This window comes from Triticum aestivum, chromosome 2D (genome assembly GCF_018294505.1).
Source record: "Triticum aestivum cultivar Chinese Spring chromosome 2D, IWGSC CS RefSeq v2.1, whole genome shotgun sequence".
NCBI lineage: Eukaryota > Viridiplantae > Streptophyta > Magnoliopsida > Poales > Poaceae > Triticum > Triticum aestivum.
Window position 1 is genome coordinate 251,430,150 of NC_057799.1, and position 6,357 is coordinate 251,436,506.

A 6,357-nucleotide genomic window follows, 5' to 3' on the forward strand; every position below is an offset into this window, starting at 1 on the left:
GGGGTAGTGCATGATTTATATTTTGTGTTAAGAAGTTGGAGCATGGCAAGGCTATATGATTTTGTAGGGATAACGTTCTTTAGCATTGATATTTTGATGACCAGATCCATGTCTCTCAAATTGGGGCAAGGAATTCGGGCATGGATCCCTCTCTTAATCACGTCTCTCTCTCTCTCTCAAACTCTCAAGTCTCTTCTCTCCTCACCTCAAATTGCAGCAAGGACTCTTCTATCCTCACCTCAAATTGCAGCAAAGACGTTGGGGGCATGGATCCGCAAAAAAAGCAAGGACGTTGGGGCGTCGATCTCTTGCGCTCAACGAGGTTATCACGTTAAAATTATTTTCCTCATGTGGGCCAGGTTCCTCTTCTCACATTGATTTTTTTGCTAGATTGGATTCAAAAAAGAATCTAGGGATTCAATTTCAAATCTAATCTTCTCACGTATGCTTCGTCACGGAGATCGGCTCTGAGCAGAACTAAGCCCATTAGGCTTTGCTTATAAATTAAGCCTGTAGCCTAACATAGACCATCTCAAATCAAGGTGGCTCTGTTCCTTGTCAGCATCGTCATTGGTCAAGCTTATCCTGTTAGGTGCGACGGTTAACTCTGTTTAGTTTCTTTTCACCAAGTTTTCTAACGATTATTTTTTCGTTGGTTCAGTCACATTGTTAAGCTTTGCACTTCCTATGTCATACAAACTAATCTTTCTTTCCAATTATAAAGTCTTCGATTTGGCTGAGACTATAACAAGTTCTAATCTTCAAAACTGTGTTCGCTTATAGGTCAAATTTTTTGTTTTCCATTGAAACAATGGCATACGATATGCTCGACGCGATTAACAATGGGAAGGATTCCTAGAAAGTGAAGGTCAGAGTAATTAGTCTATGGGATGCCATTAACCTCAATAGAAATGAACTAATTAGCCTTGACATGATACTGCTTGATGAACATGCCAGTTTATTGGTAAAAGGATATATTTTTCCAACATAATTATGTCACTGTGATTTAAATACCAATGCATCTTCTCGCTGCATTATAATGTTTCAGGGCACTATGATACATGCCAAAGTCATGAAACATATGGTTAACAAGTTCAAGCAATTGATCCAAGAAGGTTTAGTCTACATGATAGCGAATTTTAAGGTTACATCTGCCATGAATTTCCGTCCAGTCGAAGGCGACAAGATTATTAACTTCTTGCACACAACAAAAATTCAAGAGATTAAGGGACTTAAAAATATCACAATAGCAGAACAAAGTTTCATGTTTTGTAGTGTTGAAGTTCTTTCCACAAGAGATGGCCAGAGGATGTACTTATCGGGTACGATTGTATTTGTTTAAATTATTAACTTGAATCTTCACCACATATTAACGCCACCTTACTTAGCAGATGTCATTGGGGTAGCAAGTTATATAGGGAATATTGAAGAAACGGAGACAACCCATAGGATTTCCAAGATTCGAGATATTGTACTTCGAATTGAGTAAGTACACTTAAATAAAATTGTAGGAATAAAATATCATGGCTGCTCATAGTCATGTCTGTTGGAATATACATGGATCAAAAAGTTAATATTAGACTTTGGTAATAAGGTCAACCAAATTGATGAAGATTCCTTGGGACGTGTTGTTATAGTAACATCAACAACTGTCAAAAAACTGAAAGGTTTGTATTTATATCAATCAAGGGTAAGTAGTGATATACATGCCTTTTTTGTATTCGAAATTTAATATCAAGTGCTTGTAGAGTACTCGCTATCATCTACAGGTGCGACCAAAGTCGATTTGGATATCCCTGAAACAGTTGAGCTCCAAACGAGGTGCAACCGTTTTTCCGCAATAATATGAAGGAAACCTATTCTGTCATGTACATGTATACTTACCTCATGCGAAAACAGGTATTCCTTGGAAGATGATATCATAGAGGAAACAGAGCCAGAAGCCCACTTGCAAGGAACAATTCAAGAACAAATGCTCTATAACAGAAAGACACTAAGAGAAATAATTAAAACTGCATATGAATCTGAAAAACAGGTATTTATTATTAAATTTTAAATTCCTTTTTCATATATTTTATGTGCTAATTTAACCTAAGATGGATAGTAAAAGTTCTATACTGCAGAAGCAACCATTAAGTCAATGAATACATCAGATGAGTGGTACTACATAGGATGAGGCAAATGTAACAAAAAACTACAAAAGGAAGGGAATCACTTCTACTGTCCAAATTGCGAGAAAGAACCTCAGAAGACATGTCCAAGGTAAATTTGATAATATCTCAGTTTTAGGTAGTAATTTATCCTCCACTAACCACATGTGTCATTTTGTTACTAGGTACAAACTTAAGCTAGAGATATGTGATCATACTGCAACAACAACTTGCACCATGTTTGAGACAGAAGCAAAAAAACTGATTAAGCAATCTGCAAGATTCTTGATAGATAGGGATGATTATGATATCCATGAGCAGGCAGAAAAAATTCAGAAAATATGTGGGCAGAGATTGATTTTTCAGTTCAGACTGAATGACTATAATTTCAAGTATGGTTACCAAGATTACACTGTTCATAGAATATTTTTTATAGATCCTGAAGAAGATTCAGCAGTACAACATGCTAATGTTGAACAGGTATCGTCTATTTGTACTATGATGCTCCATAATATTTTGTATACGTGCATGCCATATTTTACAATGAATGTTTATGGAAACCAACTCAATTTGTCATGTTTTTGTAGAACCCTACGAAGGGCACTAAAAAGGCTAGGACTAGGAACACATGTCGCGTTGTACATTCTGATGAAGAATCAGAAGAGGATAGCCAGGAGAAAGATGAATGCAAATTCAAGGAATCTAGCCTCAAAATAAAGAGTACAATAAGCATTATTGAAGACGGAGATTTAGAAAAAGATGGAACTTTGAATTATTCAAAGACCAGCATAAGGCTTACTGCTGTTGATAAGGGATCTAAGAAGAAAGGAATTCAGAATGATAACCATGTAAGTTTCTTGGTGCATTTTCATGTTCTTTCATAGTTGTTGTACACCTCTCTAACTGGTATAAATGTTTCGCATGAGCAAGTGAAAAAATTATCACTTCCAAAAAATATAAAGCAAGAACCAGAGGATGATGAACTCACTATTGACCAGATTAAAAGGGGTAGGAGACGGAGCACAGTTTGTGTTGCACATCTTGACGATGAATCGAAAGCTAAAGCTAGTCAGGAAATAAACAAATCCAAATCTATAGAATCAAGCCCCAAGAGGAAGTGTGTCGTAACACGCAAATGCGTCGGTGTTGATAGCAAACCAGTAAACAATCACAATGAAGAAAAAACATAAAAGGAAGGTAATCAGGAGAACAATGATTCAAAGCCTAGGACAAGGCTTAGTTGTGTCGTGATGTGATGGTTATGGGCTACTCTCCGGCTCAAGCCCTTGACATCGCCAACCGCCTCAATTGCCGCCTCGGATCCTTTCCCACGACTTACTTGGGAACCCCCATCAGTAACTCTCGGCTCATTGTCGCGGACTTGCGCCCCATGGTCGCCAAGTTACAAACGCGCATGGAGCCTTGGCAAGGCCGATGGCTGTCAAAGGCGGCTCGGACGATCCTCATTAATTCCTCCCTCACTAGCATCCTCATGTTTCTTATGAGCTTCTACAGCCTCCATGAGACCCTTCACCATGAGATCACCAAAATTCAATCTCGTTTCTTCTGGGCGGGGGACAACAATAAGCAGAAATACCACATGGTTAGCTGGCCGGACATCTGCAAGCCCCGTGAACAGGGAGGCCTCGGTATCATGTGCTCTAAATGCATGAACATCACCCTCCTCACCCGCTGACTCTGGCGCATTTCGCAAGGACACGGTGGTCTCTGGCTTGACATTATCCGGAACAAGTACCTGCGTGGACAACCCCTCGCCTTCTGCCAGAGGTCCGGCGGCTCCCGGTTTTGGCAATCGGTTGTCCAACTGCTTCCCGTCCTTCGCATCGGAACCTCCATCGCGGTTGGATCGGGTACATCGACGTTGTTCTGGTTCGACCGGTGGGTGGGAGACTCCCCCTTTGCGGCCCATTTCCCCGACCTCTTCTCCATTGCTGTCGCCCCCTTAATCTCCGTTGAGAGGGCCCTTATTGACCTAGGGCGCCTCGCCTTCCGGAGACCATTTGGGCCCCCGGAAGCCGCCGCGTAGCTTGAGCTGCTTGATTGCGTCGCTCTCCACGAGCCGGCGGTGGATGCGGGCCCGGACAAGATTCGGTGGCGTCTTGAGCCTTTGGGCCAATTCTCCACCAAGTCCCTCTACTCGGCCATTGCCCCCTCCTCCGCTCCTCCCCCCTCCCCGCGGTTTGGTCTGTCCGCTTGCCATTGAAAATTCGGATATTCATGTGGCAATGGATCCGCGGTAGGATTCCGTCTGGGGTGGAGGTCCGCAAACGCAATGGCCCTGGGTCCGGCATCTGCCCCCTGTGTGGTACCCCCGAAGATTCGAATCACATCTTCTTCTCCTGTGTCTCAGCTCAATTCATGTGGAGGTGCTTTAGGGAGGCAGTGGGAGGCGATTGGTGTCACACCAACTTCCCCGACCTCTTCGCCGAACTCCAGAACTCCCCTTCCCCCTCTCGCCACATTAGGTGGCTCGAGATCGGGGTTCTAGCGTGGAATCTTTGGACGGTTCGCAATAAGCTTGTGATCCAGCGTATTCCTCTTCAACGGGCTACTGACGCTCTCTTCAAACTGCCTGGTTACTTGCAGCTTTGGCAGCCGCTTAGCCGCCCTCAGGACCGCGACGCCATCACCGCCTTCATCGCCGACCTTCGCTCGATGGCCGTCCGTCTGTCGCCGCCGCCCCCTCCGCCACCCCCGGAGCCGGATTAGACGCCTTGCCTCGGCCGCGTCCTTTTTGTTTAATTTGGGCTTGTTGAGCTGTGCCCTCAGCAGAACCTTTGTACTTCTCGTTTTGTGACTTGGGTGTGTGTGTTCTGAACTAGTCCGTGTATGTGTGCTCTTGGCGGTTTGTTTTATATGTAAAGCGGGGCGAAAGCCGTTTTCGGTAAAAAAATCACAGAAACAAAGGCATTCAGAAGTCTGGTGTATTAAGGACTCGACAGACAAGTCGCTAATTAGTGGAGATCCAAATAATTTAGGATGTAGTACAATAGATGGGAGCATCACATTTGTACTTTATATGAATTTTGTCATTGTTTAAGATATTTTTAATAAACATAAAGGCATGCCTTTGTGTTTGTAAAGTTATTATTCTCTCTATTATATCCAATTTCACAAATAATAGAAAATACTAGAACAAGTAATTTCGTAGCTGCATCTGCCAGTAATTTCCTTGATGGCTCCTCTACCATCGTCTCTCAAGTACACTTTACAGTAAGATGCAAACATGTGCTGCTTAAATTTATTTAATACAGAGAGGAGATGGTAAGGCAAAGGAAGATACACACCTGTTCGTGCAAATGCATAGTGAAGAGGAAAAGATGCATACTGAATGAATAAGGGGGTGTTTGGTTTAGGGACTTTTTAGTCCCAGAGACTAGAAAAAGTCCCTAAAAAGTCCCTAGGAACCAAACGGGAGGGACTTTTTCTACAGGGACTAGAAAAAGACTCTACTAGAGAGTCTTTTTTGATTAGTCCCTGGGACTAGAAAAAGTCCTAGGACTTCTGAACCAAACACTCCCTAAGATAATGCCAATTTCTTTGGTAGATAGATAGGAGTTGTCGGCACTGCTCCTGCATGAGGAAACTCCGCTCAGCAATGCGGGTGCCGGAGGAGAATGTAGCTTCGGCCGAGACGGCGTACCACACCGCAAAGGGGAACGGCCAGATGGCCGGCGCTCCGACCGGTGATGCGATGCGATTCGCCGCGGAGGACTATAGAAGGTTAATGATGCACGCACTGTCCATGAGAGACACCGGCGCAACCGCTCTCATGGTGCCGGTCAGAGGGGCACGCACTAGACACGACGGCAGCGCCGACCGGGCCGCCGAAACCCACCGCTCATGCTACCAAAAATCTGTGACTAATAAAAGTGCGCTCATCTAAGCAGCCACGGTGTAACTCACTACAGAAAATACAATTTCTATTTCAGCTGACTATATGGGACCAATTTTAGTAGTAACTAACAAAAAAAAGTACAAAAAATCGGAATAATTATTTATAAAGTACTGCCTAAATACATCCAGTTCAGCGTCTAATTCCGAAAAGGGGAGTATATTACACAAAATGAAACTCATAAAAATTTACAGATGATAGCAAAATCTAATTGTTGAGTATACAATTGACCCAAGGAGTTTTTGAAAGAGTTCTAGAATTGATCAAGCAAAGTAGTAAGTTCAGGGATAT

General features: G+C 43.0%; 1 pseudogene; it reads left to right on the plus strand.

The window, feature by feature from the left end:
• The first annotated feature begins 1,539 nt into the window (after positions 1–1,539).
• On the plus strand, positions 1,540–5,125 carry LOC123055762 (uncharacterized; annotated as a pseudogene).
• Positions 5,126–6,357: the final 1,232 nt, after the last annotated feature.